This window comes from Pomacea canaliculata, linkage group LG3 (genome assembly GCF_003073045.1).
Source record: "Pomacea canaliculata isolate SZHN2017 linkage group LG3, ASM307304v1, whole genome shotgun sequence".
NCBI classification, from domain to species: Eukaryota; Metazoa; Mollusca; class Gastropoda; order Architaenioglossa; family Ampullariidae; genus Pomacea; species Pomacea canaliculata.
The window spans coordinates 25,223,780-25,246,945 of record NC_037592.1 but is presented as its reverse complement, the minus strand read 5'-3'; the positions used below and the strand labels follow the sequence as shown (position 1 = coordinate 25,246,945).

At 43.6% G+C, this 23,166-nt stretch overlaps 1 protein-coding gene across 1 annotated transcript in view; it reads right to left on the bottom strand.

Annotated features, from left to right (window-relative positions):
• LOC112559711 (protocadherin-1-like) overlaps positions 1–18,112 on the bottom strand; it is a 52,200-nt gene extending 34,088 nt beyond the window's left edge. Inside the window, 2 exon segments of the mRNA XM_025231056.1 lie at positions 4,872–4,933; positions 17,699–18,112. The gene's annotated coding sequence lies outside the window, so the exon portion shown is untranslated.
• Positions 18,113–23,166: the final 5,054 nt, after the last annotated feature.

Below are 23,166 nucleotides of genomic sequence, written 5' to 3'. Positions count from 1 at the left end.
TTCCATCGCCTGACATTTCTATTTTTCTGGATGAGTGGACATTGACTCAGTTATATTTAGCGGATTCCCGTGCCGGTTTTTAAGAAATTAAGCGTCTTTTCACACACACCCTTCCATCTACTAATGTTCAACATGTCTTTGATTGAACTGCTGATAACAAATTACATGAGATGTCACAAACGCATGGGTAAAAACTATGATCACACCAACAAAAGCACTTGCGCACAGCTGTTGATTATCCAAGCATTTGGTAAATCTCCAAACCTTCCTCATACCACCCGCTCTTTTCGTGATTATCCCAAGACAAAAAGAAAACCGTTCGTTCAAAAAGTTGAAACAAAATAAAAGGTCAAAATAAACATAACACTTGGCACGAAAATCATCATCATCATTATCATCATCAATAATTTCAGTCGCTGCTACTGGATACATGACCGGACTCTTTTTCCGACAAAATTTGAACCTTGCCTTTCCTTCCAAAACATGGCCTTATCGACGGTCCGACAGAAAGAGTCGAGAGAAAGCGTGATGGGCGATACAGGAAACGTGTGGGGAAGCAGGCGGGCACCTGTCAGGTGTCGACACACGGCGCACAGCAGCAGTCGGCCAGTCATTACCGTCTGTCTTTCTCCACGGCGTCGGCACAGGGGAACATTTCTTTCATTCTTCTATCGCCTGGGGCTTCTCACCTGACAGGTAGTTTGCAGGCTGCGTCACGGAAAAACAAGACATTGCCAGACAAAAACATGGAGGATAACTGTTTTCAGTTCAACAGCAATTTTCTTTTTCTTTTCTCTCTCCTTTTTTTTAAAAACTACCGTAAGGATGCTGGTTGTCGAGGGAAGGTGTAGCTCCTTGGGGAAAGGTACTTGTCGTTAGAAGACTCTACACACTTTTAAGTTACCTTCTTAACCACACACATCATTGTTAAAAGTCGGCCAAGTCGAATTTTTATGTGACAGCTCATTGTTGCCAAACGAAGTCGACATGTTCGACAATAATTAAGAAGCATTAGTTCCCAAGAGCTAGTTGCTTGTCTGCAATGCCATCGCTCATTCACCCCTTCCCTATCTCCTCCCACACACCTTCAGTCTGTGGGTTCTGTTGGCACAGCAACGTGGAGGTACCGGCCATCTTGCAGCCAAAGCAGCGAGGACTTCTTGTCGCAAGGCTGCCATTACCACCCGACCAGCTGACGTCCAGTAGGTGACAGTTACATACGCGGGAGGGTCGTGTGCCACGAACATCTGCTGCAGGAAATCGTGACTACTGCTGATTATTTTACAGTTACTGATGACGTCAAACACAGCAAAAAGTCTTTTATTTTTCGATTCTGCGGGCCGCGGGTCAGTCTGGGTTTCGCTCTGCCAGTGTCTGGAAGGAAAGGGGGAAGTGCTGCTGGCCAGACAGAACCACCACCACGCTGGTCGTGATCGCTTTACTCGGTGTTGTGACGTCTCGGGTCGTGACATGTATGCACTGTACACACCAAGCTGTGACACGACCCTTAGCGAGGGCTGGACCACGAGACTTCAGCCACATCTGGCCAGCAGCAGCAGCAGCCGCCAGCAAATTCTCTTGTCAGGGTGCGTCTAATAATCTGACGTTCTTATCAGCAAAGATTGCTACCCCCAACAAACTCACTACCTCACCCGCTCCTCTCCTATCACCGCCTATCCTACCTCCCGCCGAAACGTCATCTAAACACTTAGTTGACGTAAGCCGATCGTTTGCTGTGACGAAATTTGATGTTAGCCGACGTCGCATGACAGATAGCTGACGACAAAGACGCCGATAACGCAAATTTGAACTAACGAGCGCTATCTCAAGAAACGTCAGACTGACAAATGACAAACAAAGCGACTGCCTTGTCCACCTTTTCATTTGTCTGCGGAATAACAACCCCGACTAGTCTGTGGACTGCTGTCATATCAATGCAGAGGGACTGACACGGTGCATCTATGCATTTCATTCCAATCAACATAAGACACGTGGCCAGCTGAAGACATGATAATAGGGAGAAGAAAGGCGATGTTACCATGGCTTTTATGGTCGTCGTAAGCAAACAATCCTTTGAACAGACACTCATTTCCATACATATCTTTCAGTGGTGAATACTTATGTAAACAAAGCTGCAGTTTCATTAACATCTCTTTGAAGTTCCACCCACACGGATCAACAAGATGGCGCCAACATAATAATGTGACAGAAAGTTAGGCATGAACACTAGACTCCACAAGTCAAGCCAGGGTAGACTATGTAAACTCGGCTAGTGCAACAGACCGATAACATGTTTTAATAACATCAAATAATTATTTATAAATGATTCCAATTATCATAGTGCAGTCACTGTTACCCTGACAAGCAGTCATTGAAGTCTGTGTCACTCCAGACAACAGGAACTACTATCATAATCAAAACTATACTCTTCGATCGTTACTGCGTTTACTTGCTTTCCTTGCGCAAAATAAAAGCCAAGCAGAGATTTCTGGCTACAATAATGCCCAATAAAACAATAAAACACATGTATATCGTGCATTTCGCCACGCTCCTTTACTCATAAAAGGGTCCAGCAGAGCGAGTTCTGATAACAGACAGCTGGCCCCAACAGCTTTCTCGCGCTAAACGGTGGGATAGGGAGATGCTCGGCTTTTTTAGAGAGGGGAGGGAGAGGACAACTCTTGGCCGACAGTAAACGACCAACCAACCCCCAATGCCCACCCCACTGCTAAAAGAGAGGTTATAGTTCCTGTCCTGCTCCATTCCTGTCTGAAGCGCTCGGCGGCTTTGCAGTCCGGGCAAACAAACCGGCCAAAAGAGTCCTATAACCTAAGCATGCGGAACAATTATAAAAGAAAACGGCAAGATACGATCAGAAAGCTTGACAAACATCGCTCCTGGCTCAGGTCGCGAGGAGGGCTACCACGGAACACACTTCCCGCCAGCAAGGTCTATTTTCCCCCAGAGTGCCCTCCCCTTTCCCACGCATGGGCTTGGTACGTCACGGGAGTGCGTGCACGTTTTCGGCAGCACGCATTGCCGCGGGGGATGGTGGGAGGAAGAGGGGTGGAGAAGAGGACAGTTCCAGCAGGGAGCGCTTACTGGCCTCCATCACCATCCCCATTCCTTACTCATTCCCCTTCCACGAGCAAACCTCGGCCTTCCTTCCGTCCGGCCGCACCTTTCCGATGTCCCAACGGCGACTTAACCTCTTCGATCATTCAGACGCCCTCACCTGGATGTTATCATTATTCTTTGTAGCCGTGTGAAGAAGTAAAAGACCTGCGTGCGTGATTGTTGGAGAGTAAAACTAAAACTCACGTGTATGCATGCTGCATAACCCTTGACCTTTTTAGCCTGAAGACCACTTTCATAAGTGGAAATATACACCCTTACTCTTTTTTAAAAGAAAAAGGCATAAAAAAGAGAATAGGAAGAGGAGGTGGCAGCGGAAGAAAAATATGAGCACAACAAGAAGTACAAAAGAAATATTTTTCTCGGGCGTTGTTGAAAAGATAAAAGAAAAAGTTCAACAGAAGCATTTTGAAAACGCTGCGATGTGTCTCTCTCTCTCCCCTTAGTAGCTCTCTCTCTCTCTAACCCACTCGCTCATTCACACATACACGTGCACTACAATGAAACGAGAAAATCGCTTCCTCTGATTTGGGAATCTAGAAAGGGCGGACCACTTTACATGTCTGTCAATAACGAAGACGTTTGCGTGAGCAGACGACAGATGTAAAAATTCTGTCGAATGGATGGTTATGTCTCCACGTGCGCCCCTGATAATGGAACTATCGTGTACTCGTGGCGCAACAGGAATTATTGTTATTATTATACTTTCGTCAATGCGTTGAATGAAGAAGTCAGAAAATTAAACTAGTTGATTATGACTCCATTATGTTTCCCATCATGCAGCGCCAACAGATTGCAACGCCAGTAATTCAGTTATACCATTAGAGAGATACGCTGGCGGGATATAAAGGATTCCATTTCATGCATTCTTTCTCGACGATGCCAAATATATTCGTATTCCTGTCCGTTTGTCGGTCTGCCTGACTTCCTGTCTTTCAGTGTTCTTCTCTCTCCTTCTCTGACCGCATTGTTGATTCACATTCCGAAGTCTTCCCTTGACAAAGATTGCCTAGGCTAGCCAGACAAAGATGAAGATGATTCGTCCACTTGTGAACCTGTTCCTTCTTCCTTCCTCCAGCGCTAGTCTACCCCCTACTCCCCATCCTCTTTGTCGAAAGATGCTTTTCGTCTGCATGATTTTATGTAGACATTTGTCTTGGACAGAATTAAGTTAATTTCATTACTACCATAGCAGCTACTGTTAATTTGCTCTGCAAAATGGTTAATTACAGTGTGACGTGTAAAAAAAAAAACAAAAAGGAAATCTTCAAAAAAAAAAAAAAAAGGTACATGAAATGGGTTAAGTGGGGATACACAGAATAATCCAAAATGACAGTTGCTAGAACATCCTCTATTCCACGTTCTCTTTTGTCTTTCTTTCCTCTCCTTTGTTTTTTTTTTTTTTTTTTTTTTTTTTTGAAATTTGTATCCTGGTTCACAACATGCGCCCACGCGCATTTATGGATGTATTCCGCACGCACACACACATATCTTATCATTGTACATACATGTGCAAATGGACTGTAAAAATGTTTTACTTTAAAATTATATTTTAATTATTTGCTTTGTGGAGTTTGTTTCCTAACCATTGATTCATCTTTCTCGCAAGGACACGTAGCTGGATTTAAAGTTTTTCAACGGTTAATAATTTAAAGTCTATGCAAATAGACTAGAATTACATCCTGCACACCACCGGACAAAGACAACAAATGTCATGAAACAGAGGCTTTACTCACGTGTTATCATGGCCTCTCTATCATCACAGTCGCTTCACAGACCCTCCCTCAAGTGGAAGTCTCTGTCAACACACAGAAAGTGACATTCGTATAAACATGTTTTCTCGCTCTCTCTCTCCTACCACATACGTGGGAAACCAAGAACACAATCCTTCGTCTAGACAAAACACTCTAGAAATCTCACAGAAGTCGTGGAAGTTTCTACGAAGAAAGGAACAATGTAATCTCTGTCAGATTCATGAATATTTTATCGACCAGATCCAAATAGCTGACGGCGAAGAATGATGAAATGAATGCGAACGTATGTAGCAACACTGGACATAGTGAAAACATCCAGAGTGTGATGAACTCACCCACTGAATTCTTTTTCTCCGGGACTTGTTGCTGAGATATGATATGTTTTAAAGCAGATTGACTGTTCTTGAATGAAGAAAGAGAGAGAAGCAGAAAAAGAAAGAGAGAAGCAGAAAAAGAGAGAGATGCATCACCCGTATCCACGAGGAGTTCTTTCTGATCTCGGTTTCCCTCAAGATGCCAAGCACACAGCGGGGTTCGGGTAGAGATCGATGTAACAGCTTTGCAATCCCGGCCTCAATCAGGACCCCCGACCACTAACCACCACTTGAAACACATCGTCGGTAACCTTATAACATCGTCTACCCTGGCATCTCGTTCCCTTTTTCTTATCTCCTCGCCCCAGCCGAGGTACAAGGTTTTTGCGCACCTTGCCAATGGTCAATGGAGTGAGTCGAGAGGACGGGGCTTAATATACCCGTGACACAGAAGAGGCAGAATGCATGGGGATATCTCAACTAATAATAGTAAGTATCTAAGACCTCCTTCGCCACCGTCTACACCTCTCCACCCCCGGTAATGTGTGGAAGTGACCTGATACCATATCCGAAGACTCGGATACCACAAAGTAAGACTTGTGTGTACACAAACACAGAGGAAATCTACGGTAGAGTCGCGGTGACCAGTTTAAAACTTGTTAGAGGGCAAATTCACAAATAAATTAAAGAAAAAGCAAACCGACAAAAGAAGGACAAACAGAAACACAAAAAAGGAATTAATTATTAAAATTCAAGTAATTTAAACACGAAAACGACTTTACCCATGGGTGGGAGCCAGAAATTTTCCTGGGACTGAAGATTTTTCAAGAGCCATGTAGTACTAGAGCATATGCATATAACGTTATATGACACATGGTTGCATACGCGTTTCACGTTTTTCACATACATAACACACATATGTCATACAATGTCTTTAGTAGTTAACAATGACAAATGTCCAACTTTATTAACCCTAATGGGCAATTATAACTTGGGAAGTGTGTTCTGTTACAAAAGTTTTAAAAAAACTGCTAGTTACAGTATTAGGCGAGTGGTGCATTATAAGAACGTGCATTGTTATATATAAAACATTCTTAAGGTACACCTATATCACACACCCATGCACACATACAACTGACAATTAATCTATAATCTATGGTTGAGCATGTGGACTGCAGAGGTTGTAAACCATTTCAAGTCCCTATTGCTTTTGCATATAGGCATAGTATGTTTGCCTGCCTGAACTCAATATAACAAATTCTCCTGCTAGGATATGTTCTGGTATGGACAAAATGATGTAAACTTTTCTGACAATTTGCTGATCATAAAAAGGAATCCAAATTTCTGTGCTTAACACCAATTATCTTAGAAAAATATGGACAGTATGGTTCAAACTGTTCATATCATGGACAGAAAACTGTAAAACCAGCATATGAAGGAAAAAAAGTGAAAGACTTTCAATGAATGACTGATAAAAACAGCTCAATGTTGCTGTGCTGACTGAAAAACTATTCAGCTATTGAAGGTACACATGCTGATCATGTTTACATCCCATTTTAGCCTGCAATCAAAAACAGAGCCTACGTACCTAAAGGAGTTAACTGTCTCAAGAGGTACACAATAAAACAAAATTTTATTTTCCTAAACTCAATGCCTATCTCTTTTGTCTTATCAACATTTAATTTTGATAAGGCAAATAAAAACAAGTAAAAAATCCAATACCCACCAAAACCTAACACTTCTTATTTTTTTAAAAATCCAGTGATTGATGTTTGCATTGGTCTCCCTGACATTCTGGGAGCAGACTTTTCAGGGGTATTTGTCAAAATGTCAGTTTGTCCAGTTACTATGTTGGCAGGCTGTGTGGTTTCTGTTGGTCTCTTAGCTGTCTGTGTTGATGGCTCAGTTGCTGGATGAGGTAACTGCTGCTTCTTAGTAGGCTGGAAGCTGATGCAGTCCTCCAACTTCCTTTTTTGGACAGCATTCTGCCAAACAGTGTCCTGTTTTGTTTTTTTTTTTAGCCAGATGAGCCTCTCTTTCCAAATGCACTGTATATGATGCATGTGCAGAAATCCCATTTTTTATCATTTGGTCACCGGGGACCATCTGTATGGCTCTCAGTCGTCTGGCCCTTAAATCATACTTAATAAACCCAATGGCTTCAACATTTTTAGGTGTAAGGTTGGTTCTGTCTTTTTCAACAATGTCATCCATAATATTAAAGGTTCCCGCTGCCCAGCATTTTATTCGCTTCCGGTAATCGTTTTCTTTGAGTACGGATCAGTGACTAAACTTATGTTGGGGACGATACGAACATCGCCAGTGAAAAGACAGTTAAAGGTGGAAACACTGAAAGGACTTTTAATTGTGAAGTGCAACTTTGACAGCAAAAATTCACGAAATCCTTGTGAAAAAATGTATGACACAATCTTGCAATGACTGAAACTTTACAAGGAGATTCACGGTCTATGAAATAAGGTTTGGGAGCAACAGCCCCGCAAGATGACGAAGGTGCCGGACCATTATTGGCACGATAATTTATACAGCTCCTCACCTGCACGTCCGCAAAGTTGGCTGAGCGGGAGATAAGGTAGGAATATTTTAATTTAAATTTTAAACACCGGTTTTCTATTTTAAATGGAATACTGTAGTGGCGTGGACAGATCTGCCGTTGAAAGCATCACTACTCGGTAAAGTCAAAGGAATTGGCGTTCTTTGTTGGTGACGACACCATCATCGGCACGCGTCCCGCTTTCGCTCCCGAAACGTCTGGTCACCTTACCCGAGGTCATCTTTCTGACTTATTGCTAGCTGTGTTAAACAAGTTGTGACAAAAAAATTTATGATCAGAAAACGCTTCTAAGTTCTAATGAAGCAAATTATTGAACCCATGTCCTCACATTAAACCCGACAATAATAACAAGCAGTTTATTAAGTTATCGTCACCATATTATTTCGCTTTAAGAAAAAACCGGTACTGTCACAGACGGTGGGAAAGGTTACAAACAATTAAAACACTAAATTCGTGCGTTATTTCGCGAAATTAATCCAGCCAATCTAACTGTCTATAAATCAGTGCTTCCGGCATCATATCAATAGGGATGTTGATACTCGTACTCCATTACGCGCGGATGGTCGGCCCCAGGCCCCGCGTGTTCCTAACGCCGCCTCTGCCTATTACCACTAGCGTATGGTATCGTTCACGATACGAGAAATTTTCGCTTTTTTATTCATAGTCCCTGGTCCTTCGTAATCAGTGAAAATTTTGAATTTTACTTTCCGTCCCAGTTCCGTCCTGAGATTTTTTCTCAGGACGGAAATCCGTCCCCCGGACGGAGAACTCCCATCCCTGCTTTACCTAAGACTGAACCTTAACGGGAATCGTCCATCGAGTGGCTGACTACAGGTCAAAGAGTAGAGTGTCCTTTGATCTCACTGACGGCAGCTGCTTTTGGCCAATCAGGATGGGGACTGGAGGGCCGGAGAGCCTGTGGTTAGGGACCACGCTAAACACCAGCGCCTCTTTCAAGCCACTTAGCGTTATGCAAGGGAAGTCACCCGTCAAGGTAATCGCATCTTCACGAGCCGACATCTGTATGTCCAGGGCTTGTTGTACTCACCTGTGTTACCTCTCTAATCGTGGGACCCCCGCCATTATCTGCAGCAGACGACCGAGGCAGGTGTTTGCTCATGTGAACAATCCCACAGCGTTGCTCAGCCTTAAACATCTTAGCCTCTTGACTAGAGATAACCCGAGTAGAAAAATCTGTCTCCTCGGTTTCATCAGCAGCAGCAGGAGCATCGTCGACGTCGTCGTCAAAAGAAAGAAAGAAATGCAGACTCATTTGATTTAAAACATCATGTGAAGAGAAATACGGGGAACGCTGATTTTCTCGGGATGAGTAAAGAGAAAAGAATTTTGCTGACGTTTCTTAGCTATCAGCAGCTTGAGTTCAGTTTCATGACTCATTTGCAGTAGCTTGTGCGAACTGGAGCTAAAAGTATGCACATTTCTTAGGAGCGTCAAGTAAAGAAGAAGAAGAAGAAAAATAAACATCCTCAACCTTGCAGCACTGGCTGCACAGAGAGTACACTCCCCTTCCTACGTGTCTCGCCTGTTCGTGCATTTCCGTGATCCACTCTACACTTTCTCTTGTCTGCAATGTCCAGAATCAAAGGGCAAGGCTGCAACAAGATGACACCTGTGGGCGACAGACAAGGTGTTGCTAAGAGCAAAGCCACACTTGAAAGGGCGATGAGCTAGACGGAAGCCGACTAAGTGGCTGACAACAGGTCTCACAATCTCATTACCTTCAGCTCTGTTCTGGCGGAGAACTTAATCCTCACAACAGATTTATCAAACGGTCACTCTGGCCATTCAGTTGTACGGAAATCAGTTCAATCGGTGCTTTGAAATGCTTTGGGAGAGTCTTCAACCTTACAGTTCTATTTCTCCATCTAACATGGCTCACTGTTAATTCTACATCATTGAAAAACTGTCCAACTACATTTCACACCTATGCTCAATTTTTTTTTCTTTCCTTCTTCTTCCCACGCAAAAGTCATCCATCTTCTTTCCTTTTTCTTTAAATTAGTTCCTAAAAAGTGGAGTCAATGGTCTATCGTCAACGCCTTCTTCATTGTTACGGAAGACAATTTGCGCCATAAATGTGTTCCATCATACTAAACAAAGCAGCTGAAGGTTGTTGACTCGTTTGCCGAGATTTCCACACATCGCCGACAGCACGTGCGCATCAACCAGCAGGACTGAGTACTCAGAGCCACAAGCAGGCCAATTAGACCATCATCCATTACACAGCCTGTCATTTTTCCGGCGGGAAGGTAAAGGTATCACCTTTCTGTCGAACAACACCTGTTACGTGCGCCACGCAAGGTAGACAGCACCACGCATGTCCAGGAACTCATACCAGGAGATGGTCTTTCCTAAAATTAGCTTTAGTGACGTGCGCAGGTGGAAAACTAAATATGTCTTTGCGCATGCGTGCGAATATGAATGTACATTTTTTGGGGGTGTGTGGGGATGTAAGCAGTCAGTGCTTGAGGCATAGGTAATCCATTCTTGTTGTCTCAGGTCTTGTTATCAGTAGGACTAGACAAAACGATCGGTTTGATGAGGAATCTTCAGGAAGTCAGAATAGCTACAATCATCGACATCTTCGTGTTTTTCAGTCTTTTTCTGTTTTTCTTCTTTTCTTTATTATTTGGGGGGGGGGGGTTTTTTTCTTTAAATAAACATCGGACAAGTCAGTTCCTGGTGAAAAAAGGACCATTTTAGAACGTTTACAACCTGACAAAAAACCAGTCCCCACTTTTCTCTCGCTTCTTGTAAAATGAATCTTCAGTAACAGCATCGAACTTACCGATCCAGACTCATGACTTAGCAATTCAGTTCCGTGAGCCCAACGTGTAACACAGCTCTGTGTATGTCCACGTGATCACAGACCTACATTTCCATGTGTCTTGCATTCTCGCCATTCAAGAGAAACATTTTTATCCCTCCTTTTTTTTCCTTTTTACATATTTCTTTTGCCTCTTTCAAGACACTGGCGGTGTTTTTTCTCAGCTCCTAACGATTTTCCCCCGAGTCCTCCTGACTGCCTGCTCGTCACACCCCGCCGCGGAGTGTGTACCGTCGTTTCCCTGCGCGTACGAGACTCCGCGGAGCACGACGACGACGAGCGCGAGACCGCCGCGACGCCGCGACCTGGATGAGGACGAGGATGAAGTTAACGATCAAACCAATCAATGCTTGTCAAAATATGAGACTTGTTCCCTTTGTCTGCGCTTCCCATGAGAGAGATCCCGACGAACCAAATCGGAATAGCTTGGGTAGAACACTTCGTCATCAGCGGGTATCTGCATGAAGCCGCCGACCCCACCCCTGTATTCTACCTTCCACTGCAGACATAGGAACTTACAGAAAAAAAATAAACAAACCAATTTCAAAAATCAGACCATCAAAGTTGTTTATTTTATAAAAGTTGTGCAACACGCAGCGAGGGGATCCATTGGAGTGTTTTTCTAATGCCATTCACGTTTCCGAAGGGACTAAACCAGGCCTGCCTTCAAAAGTTGCTGTCATGCCCATACTGACCTCTTACACGCAGATGCAATTACATGAAAAATGCACGTGCACATACCACGTATGAATACTCACATGTCTACTAAAAGCATTTTAAAGGGAGTTTATCAGAATTACGCACGCAAATGCATCAATGGGGGATGGATAGCAGAGAGGGAAGGAGAGGGGTGAGTAGAGGAAGGTAGGAAGAGAAAGACGAGAAAAAAGTTTTTAAAAGCTGCAAAATTAGAGAAAGAATGCAGACACAAATAGAATTACTTGAAAAACACCTTCCATAGCTGCTTAAAACATAGTCGTCGTTCAGGTGTCTTTTCACTCTCTCCATGTTCCTCTTCACCTCAGTCTACCTGTTGACTCCCCACGCTCATGTAGCTCATCACCTTCCCTCACACACACACACTTTATTTTGTGAAGGGACCCGTGTCATCACATTATCAGTCATCACATTCAGTGTCATCGACACTTAATGAAAACATCCGGCAAGGGAGCGAACCGACAGTGTGTTTGTTGTCTCCCTCTAGCAGGGGCTCATAAACCCGTTAAAACTGATCCTATGTCTGCAGACACATTCCTGGTTCCATCGGTTCCATCACACACCTTGTCTCTCTGTTTATCAAACCTCTCCCTCTTCAACCCAGACTACTACAACTATTGAAAAATGAACGTTTAATGGAAAATTGAAAATCAATGCGGTAGCTGGAGTGTGAAGAATGGCGGAACAGATGATCGAAGTCTTGAAAACGACATGCGCGCGCTGGAGACAGCTTGACTCGTTGGGACAGAGAGAGAGAAAGAAAAAAAAAACAACTTCAGGGGGCCTCGAGGGTTTGTGGATGGGAATAAACGATGGAAGGATTTAATTCTTTCCTCCTGCAACAACCTCAGCTTTTCTTGGTTTTAAACCATTTTTCTTTTTTTCAATTTTGTTAGCCTCTTTTAGTTGTATTTGTTTTTGTCTCTGATTTTGTTTTTGTCAAATCTCTGATTTGTTTTTGTCTCTGAATACTCAGTTATGTCAAAGATTCTGTTTTGATAAGATTTTCAAGCTGACAAGCGCAAGCTTTGCCGTTAATTTCAGCTTACACATAAAGCCAGACCCAAACATTACCAAAACATGTCTTTGACTGCTTATTGTGTTTCTATTGAAAGCAGGTTTGGAACTACATAAAGCTGTTACTACTCCATGAGCGTTTGTAATAAATTTGTTTTTCCCTAGAAGAGTGTTTGTAAAGATCTTTATCCTCTGAAAGTTACGGGAATATTCATTTTTTCGGCCCGCACGCACACGCATGCATCAAAATCTCAGAAAGTTTACAATATCAAACACAAGAAGTCAATAAAAATAGAATAAATAAGGCCAATGTAAAATGTCCAAACAAAGCTCCTTCACAAGTAGCATGAGGAAAGAAGGAAAAAATAAATGCAGAAAACGAATTTTAAGTGACGTGATATGATAGAGAACGAGCTTGACTACCCTCATCTCGCCTTCGGCCATTGGATGCGTGATGCTCCAGCATCAAGCAGCTTGCTTCTGCTTATTTTGGTCATCTGAGCTCAGCTTAGCCACAGAAAAGAATAAAAACTAAAATCCATCTCTCTCACACACACACACAAGAGCACCGGCATACAGTTTCGGGGAACTGTCATATTTCGCGTGTGCACTGAATTACAAAGTGATGCAACAGAAATATGCACGTGTTCTGAGCGTTTTTCAAGATAATTATTTCTTTAGAGACAATTGTTATTATTTCGTAAGCGAAAGATCTGTGTTGTAATCATCCTGCATAAGGCGCGAGGGCGTCTCTATTCCTCTTGTAGCTATTGCTAGTCTCGAAATCTTGTCGAATGGCTGGTCAAATGTACCAAAGCTTCAAATTCCTAAACAGCCAATCACTGACACTTCCTGTACAGGATTATAGGATTATGTAACGGCATCCGCGTCAATCCGGAGATTGGTTTTCCGACTTTTCTGAACTGTGTCAAGGACTGACACCAAAACTTTGTCTACCTGGTCGAATGCAATCCATTGAAGACAAAGAGGAAGGGGTAGTGGCGGTGGTAGTTTGACAGTTGTTAGTAGCCCTTTATCTCATTATCCAAAATAATTGTCATTCGTATCAAATCTCAGCTGAAGATAATAAAAATAAAGCATACCTGTCTTTTTTTCATCCTCTCTTCTTTTATATGTGTGTGTGTCCGTGTAAGACAAAGAAAAGGAGAGTGTTAGCGAGTGCAAGAGAATGAGACTAAGCATGCTGAAAATATCTTGATTCTGTTTCCAAGGTTGCAAGACTCTGTCTAATTGTTTGTTGTTTTTTTTTTGGGGGGGAGGGTTTTTTTTTTTTTTTTATAGTTTTGTCCTAGTGCCGCCAGAAACTGCGCTAAAGATCGGGATCGATCTGTCTTTTCTCGGCCACGGAGGAGACATTCTCTGGTACTGCACATACTTTCTTCTAAACCAACCTAGACTCGTGCGGAGCTGTCTGTGTCGTATTTGTCATTGTTTGCTCCTGTCTTCCTGCCTGTTCGTCTGTTTTTCTCCACTAAGCTTTGCTACATACATATTATATCTCCATTTCATTTTGAAAGGCTATAGCAGGATACATGCCCGTCATGTGAAAAACAAGGAGATAATTTGACAGTCATTGGTACTCGCGAGGAGAGAGTAAAGCGCCGAATTACTCGCGCTTGACGGACGAGGCCATAGCCGACCGCTCATGTCACGTGACTCATGACGACGCCATTTTGGGGTGCGCGGTAGTACAGCGGTAGGACAAGATCCAAGCGTTCAGCTCTTGTCTCCGGATACATTCACTTCTCTCTGGAAGTGGCACCTTTCTCTTTAGGTACCCAGTTTCCTTTCCTTTTATTCCTTCTTTCCCCTAAATGCGAAACCACCGCTATTGGGAAAAACTTTAGTGGCGATAGTTTGGTTGCTGCCAGAGAAATGTTTCGGGTATTTTGATTGAAAGCATTTTAAATGTGGTTCTCAGCTTTTAACAAATATTACATAATCAACACACACACACACAGAAAGAAAGAGAGAGGAAGTAATTTAAAGACTCCCAGACACCCACGCAGAGAGCATGAGAAAAATAACAACGAACGTGAAATTGTCCACCAGATGGCTGTTGAATGCCTCGTCATATTTTGTCGTAATTAGCTAATTATCATGGGATAATTAACGTAATATTAACACTGGTGAGTCAGGCATCGTTAGCGCGTCAACCGAGCGACGGGAAATAAAACCAGTAAACGGACACTTAGCAGAGCACGCCTGTGCGCACGGACACATACACACACACACGCACACAATAAACGAAGTGACGGGTATCAACCCACGTTTAAAGTTTACGGTCACTTTAAACCATCCGGCACGCTTTAAGCTCGCTGCACTGCACCCCATCCTTCCTGCCCCCAACCGCCAGAATTATTCACGTAATCGGTGTCGTGCGCCGTGCACGTGCAAGGAACCGTTAAGATAATGTGACCTCGCTGAACTCCATCATCCAAAGCGCAGAGCCTCTTCAACATCTCAAAATGTCTTCAGCCTCCAAGACTGTCAAGACTTGCCGATGTCGCATCAACGAGGTTTTTCTTCTTGCAAGAGTTTGACACTGGTTTACAGCTTCTTCCTGATGACAGCGCGATTTCTGACGAGTCACGTGACTCGTGAGCTGTCCTGTGACCCAGCGGCCGCTTGTCACGAAAACTACGGACAGTCGACCCATCATAGAGTTTGTCACATCATTTTGAAGCCTATTTGATGAGGTGATTGATAGATAAATGAAGAAGACGAAGAGAAACACCAGTGGAAGAGCTGTGGTCTGAACTTGGACCTTTTTAATGTGTTTTGACATCGCAGCAGACAGTCGAGTAGAGGTGAGCACAGCAGTTCCGCAAGTAAACAAACAAACATGCCAAACTCTGACACTGCCAAAATGTGGGAGAGAGAAATACACTTCGTACATTACAGGTGTGGAGACGGGAACGAGAAACTCTGTTTTTTCAGTCTGCACTCTGTAGATGCCTATGTTCATTCCGTAATACCTCTAACACAGCCATGAGAAAATTATACCTAGGACCCTCTCCAAAGGGCAACATACTTGTATATTTCTTCGTCGGTGTCTTTATCCAGCGAACGTCTGACAGAGGGAGGTACGACGCACGTGCACGATCTTCTCTGTCTTGTACACTGTGACGTCCACAAACACCAGAATCCCGCCAACATCTCGCCCGACCTCCAACTGTTTTCCGACTGAACAACTTCCCAGGCAATAAGCAGATTCGCAGCAACGACAAAGCCTCTGGAAGAGTGCGGCGACATTTTAATGAAATTTCCATGAGAAATGTGCGTAATAATCGGAGATATTTCCCTTCTCTCCACGCTCGATTTGTCTTCTCTCTATCCCTGTCACACCACACTAGCAGGAATGGATGTCCGCAAACACGTCACAGTAGGAAATGTGCTACAACTCTCCGAACAGTTCGTCTAAGCGATATTTTTTTAATAATAATACTAAAATAATAATTTATATGGTGCTTTTCCCCACCACCAAACGGGATAACAGACTTATATATATATACACACACACAGACGCACGAACATACACTTTTGTTAGGGTAGGCATCAAATGCACACAGAGAGAGGGCACAATATAAATACACGTAAACACACAAACAAAACAATAAAACGTTTACTTCATGACGTCACATGCAGACAGGTTAACAAGGAGAGATAAGTGATACACTTTCAGGTCTCTCGTGTCTCGTTCATGCAGGCTTGCACAGACAGAGAAACAAACGAAAGGATGAACGAATGAACGATGGAACAGACAGACGACTAGCAAACTGAGAGTGTTTTCTGCTGTTGCTAGAGCTCTCGCTCAGTGGGCCCCAACCGCCATGTAGACCATGTAGACCACGTAGACCGACAGCGCCATAAAGTAACGGTGTCATACCAAAAGCACCTTTTCATGTTCTTTGAATGAGCTCCCACAAAAAATATAATATACATGACACAGTGGCCAGGACCTTCCACTGAATAGGAAACTTTCAGCGCGAGATATTGTGGTGCTGGCAGTGATCCCCCAGCAAACGACAACCGAATAGCTAGGGTTGGGGAGTAAAGGGGAATGGGGAGGGGGAAAGTGGCTCGGTTCTGCTGACACATAGAAACTGTGACTCACTACAACCTACTAGCGACGTCTAGGGGCCGCCGTAATCTCAGTAGCTCGTACCTTCTAGTGGAGGTTGGGGTGGGGATTAGGGGTTGGGGTGGACTGGTTGATCACGTGACATGAAGGGGTACTTCAAACATCGCACCGAACGTCTTACGAAAACCGCAACGAAAGAAATACAAAACATCATACCCCACCCCACCCAGACACACACCTCCCCCACTAGACACATCCTTCGTCGTCAAGAGCTGGTGAAAGAAAGTCTGCTTTGACGATGTGTGGGAGCGAGTTTGAAAGCAGTGCACGCTTACAAGCAAAGAAAAAAAAAAAAAACTAGGACGAGAAAGAAAAGGTGAACTATCAGCAAGCCTACATTAAAGACCTACTGATATGAAGCTAAGTCCCGCATTGGTTGTGATAAGAAGTGTGGTAAGGTTGTGAGGCAATGGACGACAGCCACAGTAATCACCGAGGAGTTGAGGCAAAAATCTCCCTCGACTTCTGTAGCTGCTGTTTCAGACTCGTTACTCTACCACTTCTAGAAGTCAGCCTGCCAACTAAAGTAAAAAACATATCGTGGGATTGCACACGCTGTCATTATAAAATAATTAATAATATGGATGGGTTGTTTTAGTTGTTTTAGAACGAAAAGTTCGTGGAGAGTTCAGATTGAGAGGGAGGGAAACATGATGGCCCTGTCTACCCCCATGTGGCACGTAAACAAATCTCACTGTCATGATGAAAAGCGTTTTGCCACTGCACCATCCGGAAAAATGATATCCTGTGCTATCAGTGATATAATGAATGCATGATCAGACAGACAGGCAAACAGGACCTACAACTATACTGCAGCAGGTTCACTACAAGGTCACAGAGTCCCTGTGTGACGGAGGGGCATAGCTGGCTGGCAGTCAGTGTCATCTCGGTTGACAAAGCCAAGCAGTCCAACACCAGTCGGAAGGCCAATAAAAACATCCCATTGCCAGTGAGTTGCTTTCATTGAGGACCTTCTGCCAATTCAGCTTGCTCGCAATGTCCTACACACCTGTGCCTGTCACAAATGCCCAGCGGGGAAGTGCTCCTCCCCCTTTTTTCACCTCACCTGGACATGCTCTAACACCTGTCATGCTCTAATGCAGGCACCGTGCACAGACCCAGCAATGCAGATGTCAGGGAACATATCCTCGTATTCACAAAATACAATCATGTTACCTTTGAGAAGTCATCACTTCCACTGCTGCTTGTGGTTTTGAAGGAGACGAGTACATCGAATGGTACAGAGTAGTAGATGCACGCACTGATGGTGATGTTCAAAGTATCCGAGTAACCCTCTTTCAGGTCCATTGTTCCACTCAGTGGAGCGTTGCTGGGTGTCCAGCCCACTTTAGTCAATGAAAACCTTCGGCTGTTAAAGTTTCACCTCAATGGCACTTTTGGGGGAGGGGAGGGTGATGGTAGGGAGGAATAGCTTTCCCAACATTCACAACAGTTTGCTCGGTTCACTTGCCGCCATTGACTCGGCGTTCACTACAGTTCACTTGCTGCTATTGCCATGGTGTCACCACAGCTCACTTGCCATTATCGACACACAGTTTGGGGACGTCAGCAGTAACCTCAGGCAGGTGTCTACAACACACAAAATCGGCTACACGTCAATGCACACCTTTTCAGAGGAGTCAGCGCACCAGCCACTTCTTTGTCATGGAAAATGTCACAGTCGAAAGTCCACATTTCGACGCCCTTTCTTTAGTTCCTTTCTCACGGCATATTTTTATGTTCCATAAAGCGTTCGAACCTCTCCCTCTCTACATTCCCCCTCCCTTCCCATGACCCTCTATTCTCCGAGCACACTTCATCCTAAAAGGTGTACCCAACAAAATAAAAAATATTCTCATGCCTCGGGGATTTTACAGAAAAAGTACAATGCCTTTGTTTAGGCGGATCCGATGTACTTCAATATTAATGCTGCTTTGTTCACACACTCCACGTGCAGTCTTGTGAATACCCTGAATAGACAGAACACTCGGAATGCACATTTAGAAATAACAAAAGGAAAGTACCCCGAACTGGTGACGCCCGCCTCTTTCTCGAGGCTTTATAGAGGTCAGTTGTTATCTCTGTAGGCTCTGTCTATCTAAACTGCTGTCCCATGAGGACGCTCCGAGGGTCTTATCAGCAGATGACTGCTCACAGAGGTACTCTAACATATTCTCGAGATCCTTGTGTCGTGTCTTCCTCTCTCTCTTTCTTCTTTCTCTCTCACACACACAAACCCACCAATGCATACGCTGAGTATTTATATATTAAAATTGTCCTCTGACAGAACACCTCTTTTTATATGAGTACAACACTGTTGTCAAGAACCCGATTGGATCAACTTTCCTTTTTTTTAACTGGTTATCCACAACTACTTACAGAGGCACATGCATCGACATCCAAGAAAGTGCAGTGGCAGTCGTGCCTATGTCAGCTAGAATGAACCAGGATATACGATACAGCTTTCAATTTGACTCAGACATGGAAGTGTAGACGGCCTTTTATCGAGCACACAGAGAGGACCTTAGTGATGTTTGTTTGACATGCACTAGATGTCTGCGGGTCACACGACAGCTTAAAGACCTACCCTAGCACGCAAATTCATAAACTCAAGAGGAAATATTGAAAAAGGTCGACTAAGGTCCTTCTTTAACGTTAATACTTGAGAACTGGAAAGTGTTGTCAGTTCATGTTTTCATGAAATTATGTTCGTGTAACAAACTAATCCCAATCTTAAAAAAAAATCTTTCGAAGGTGTCTTTAACAAAAAATAGCGCTTCCATTTTCATATCAAGAGCTCGGGTCTGCGTGTAATGCGAGAAGATGTTGTGGATGCACAAAAACAAAAACAGGAAAAACATGTATGTATAGAAACAAGTAAGTGAATGTGAAAAAGTTTCAGTTGGAACCCAGAACATTACAGAAGACTGTTCAACAGTCTATCGTGGCCATGCGTGCGTCTGTTTTTGTCATACAAGCTTTGATGGCTGGCCGCTAACACAAGAGCGGACAGGATGACATAGCAGGATGTGTCCAAAGTCCAGATAGTTTATTCATAACCTCCAGGGAACATTTAGAACAAATTGTATTATACACCGATACGCAATGCACAATAAAGATATCTAGAAAAAACATGCATAAAATATCAAAAGAGTAAATGCTCATATATAATTAATGAAGCTCAGAGAGCTAAAGAGGACACAGAAGGTGAAAGACAAAGGAATAACGGTTAAAAGATAGATGTAGGTTGATAAGCAAAAACAAAACCACAAGAACAAAAAGAAGAAACGTTGATGAAGAAGGGGAGCAGCTTGATGGAGAAGGAAAATGTCTGATGAAGAAAGAGGAAAAAAGGATAAAGAAAAAGTGAAAAAAATAAAAGCAAAAGGGCAAATAGAGGAAAACCGCTTGCGGCACCAGGTAGCCTTGTGTAACTGCCACTGTAATGATGTATATGTGAATTAAAAAATGTGCTCTCGAGGACGTCTGTCCCGTGATGTACATCCATCACTGACCACCTTCTCTTTTTTTGTGTGAGTGACGTAGTAAACGGCTGGTTGATTGGTTCGCGAACAGCAAAGTGACACATTGTTTGTCACCCTGACGACCAGTGGTGCTGGGAGCATCCCCAAACACACATCCTCTTCTCTTGAGCGGGAGATAACTGCTACCTGCGCCGCGGATAGTCGATCTTGGAACTAGGCCCTCGATACAAGGGAAACCAAAAGGCAGCGTGGTCAAGGCTGGTGGGCGTCTTGGCGTCTGAGGTCCGCTTGTCTTCAAACATCTACTGGAATGCAATTATTCGATGTCACTGAGTTCAGCTCAGCAGACACTACTATTTCTGTAAGTCTCAGCGAAAAACCGGCCTACCCCCCGCTCCCACACGCCTTCATACTCGACAACATTGTCATATGTACCAGCGCATAACTGATGTAGTTTTGTGCACCGATTCTTGGAAGAAGAAAAGATCTTTATCAGAAAACATCTCACCAAGGAAATGGGTTCGAAAACTTTCCCAGCAAATCTTTGCAATGTAACAGTCTTTCCGAGCAGGTACGATGCCTAGTTACACTGACAGCATTCAAATGCAGCACCAGAATCAAACAGAGATTACCTGAACAAACACTAGGACATCTTTATATCTCAAGAACTTCTTCCTTTTCATAATACCTACACTCAGAGCGAAGGAGCATTCAGATGTTTGTCTTGAGTTTGCTCGCTTGACTTTTGACCGTATGGCACACATACATACACATACACTCACACCGACCTGTTGCCCTTTCCCACGTGAAAATCCTCTCTACCTATTCATGTTGTCCGCATATATAGGAACTGAGAGTAAATATTACCCCGCTCCTTAGCAAACACAATCTCGAGTACTATATAAGTAAGCCAAAGGGAATGGAGACCAGGCTGTGAGAAGTAAAGAATATAAGTGTTTCTTCTAAAGGGAATAATCGAGCGTAAACAAAAGATAGTGCTATTCCAAGTTGAATTGCAAGGTGGTTGAAGTTTGGTTACTATAACTTCATAGTTGTGTTCTCTTTCTTTTCTCTCTCTCTCTCTCTCACGCACTGAAGGTTTAAAATTATATACAATGATGTTAAAATGTGCATGTTGTGTTCCTCAATTTAAATCTTTGAAAGGACAACTATTCACCAACTACCGTTTCCCTCCTTATCTCCAGCTCTCTCTCTCTCTGCTCACAAACCGTAAATTAGAAAGTCGACACAGACCATAATAAGAAAGCACTTTCGTCCTCTCCCTCGAAGTACACACACAACCTGCCCTTTGTCGGAGGTTCAGGGCTGAAGACCCACTTACATTTCTGGCACTCGGCTCAAACGTTTTTTGTCCGGAATTCATTTCACCGACAAAAGTGCAAGACTACTTGCACGTACATCACACGTGGACCTTGCGACTTGTCGTAAATTGTACCTGTACGGTTGACTAAGCCAGTTTAACAGCTTCACGCGAAATTAAGAGAAAGTAAGCAAGTCTTTGATCTGGACGGCAGTGCGTGCTGGGGTTGGGTTAGAGAAGAGGGTAAAGGTCGTAAATGTCGTGGGTTATTTTTCTCCCTCGTTTCACTTTGCCGTGCGGTACATTTTGGAGATCCAATCCTTCTGCTGACAATTTTCTACTCGTCAAATATTCCATGTTTAATTGTGTGTGTCTGGTACTTTTGGAGGCAATCTGGGGCCAATGCGTGGCGATTTCCTTTAAAAGCAAAGTGTAACCCGGCATTGTACATCTGCCTGACACCAGCTGCCTTTGTCCCGTTATCCTCTCGTCCCGTGCAACTGCACTTGGCTGCCTAATGGATCCGGAGTTTGCACTTCATTCTTCGCCGTGTTCGTTTCTTGCGGGCGTCATGGCCATGCTCTTCTGTTACAACATTGGCGATCGACTCTAACGATCCTTTAAAATGTCCGGTACGAGGGACGTTGGTCGCACAGTGGGGGATCAAAGGTGGATCGTTTCCCTAGACCAGGGGTCTCAAACACGCGGCCCGCGGGCCGTATGCGGCCCGTGAAACATTTTTGTGCGGCCCGCGGTCACGTCCGCGGTGTATATGTATGTTGTGCTTGGTGTTTTTTTATGGGAACTACAGTTTCTGCTTTTTTATTAGTGACAGAGACAACGTCAACTTATTTTAATAAACTAAACTGCCTGTGCATGTAATAAACTACACTAAATGTAATTAATAATTATAAAAACTTTATTTTACATTTAACTGCAGTGACAGTAGTGTTCGTAAAATTTAATGAAAAAAACATTTTCTTTTCGTGGTGCGGCCCGCTGACTGGCTGTTACTTTCCACTGCGGCCCACATGCTAATATGAGTTTGAGACCCCTGCCCTAGACTAATCACGGCAGTTGAACCTCTCGCTTACTTTTTTTGTTCTTATTTAACTTTCCCGGGGTTACACGACGTAATGGATGGCTCAACGAGTATGTCAACTGGAGAAAAATATACCAGAAACCTCCCTCGCCTTGATTCTCATATTATTCGTGTTGTTGTCTTGAAGTAAAAGTCAACAACACAGCGTGTCTATGCTTTTGGTCAGCGGAGAAATCAAATATGTAGAATGACGGAAAAGGTCAGAGTGCGCGGACCACTCTAGCACAAAAACTGGGGAACATGTCATTTCCTTGAGACAATTTCCTGGTGTTGAAAAGAAATAAAAGCTTTATTCCGAACCAGCGCCAAGACGACGACCGTAGGAACGAGCAGCGTCCTTGGCAACGTTGTAAAACTGATGGGCGGAGGGAAGAGAAAGTAGAAATCCGACTGTCGACATGACAACGACATGAGGCTAACATGACAGTAGATAAAGATAGTCTGTTAAAGTTAAAAGGATCTTGTAGCCTGGCAGCCACAGGCACAGCGAACTGCAAGTGGTTCACAGTGTCTAGGTATGGGGAAACGTTTGTAACTTATTTCATAACTTATTCTGATGAAGCTCAGTTTTCTGTGTGTTAAACATCTCCTTAGTGTCAACGGTCATCTCACGAAGGTGAACCTTTTTACTGGCTCACCACGAAAACCAAACAAACATGTTTCGACCCCAGGACTCGCCGTGCTCGTGGGGGCGCTGGACGCGTCTCGAAACAAGAAACAGCGGCAGACCAGGTGC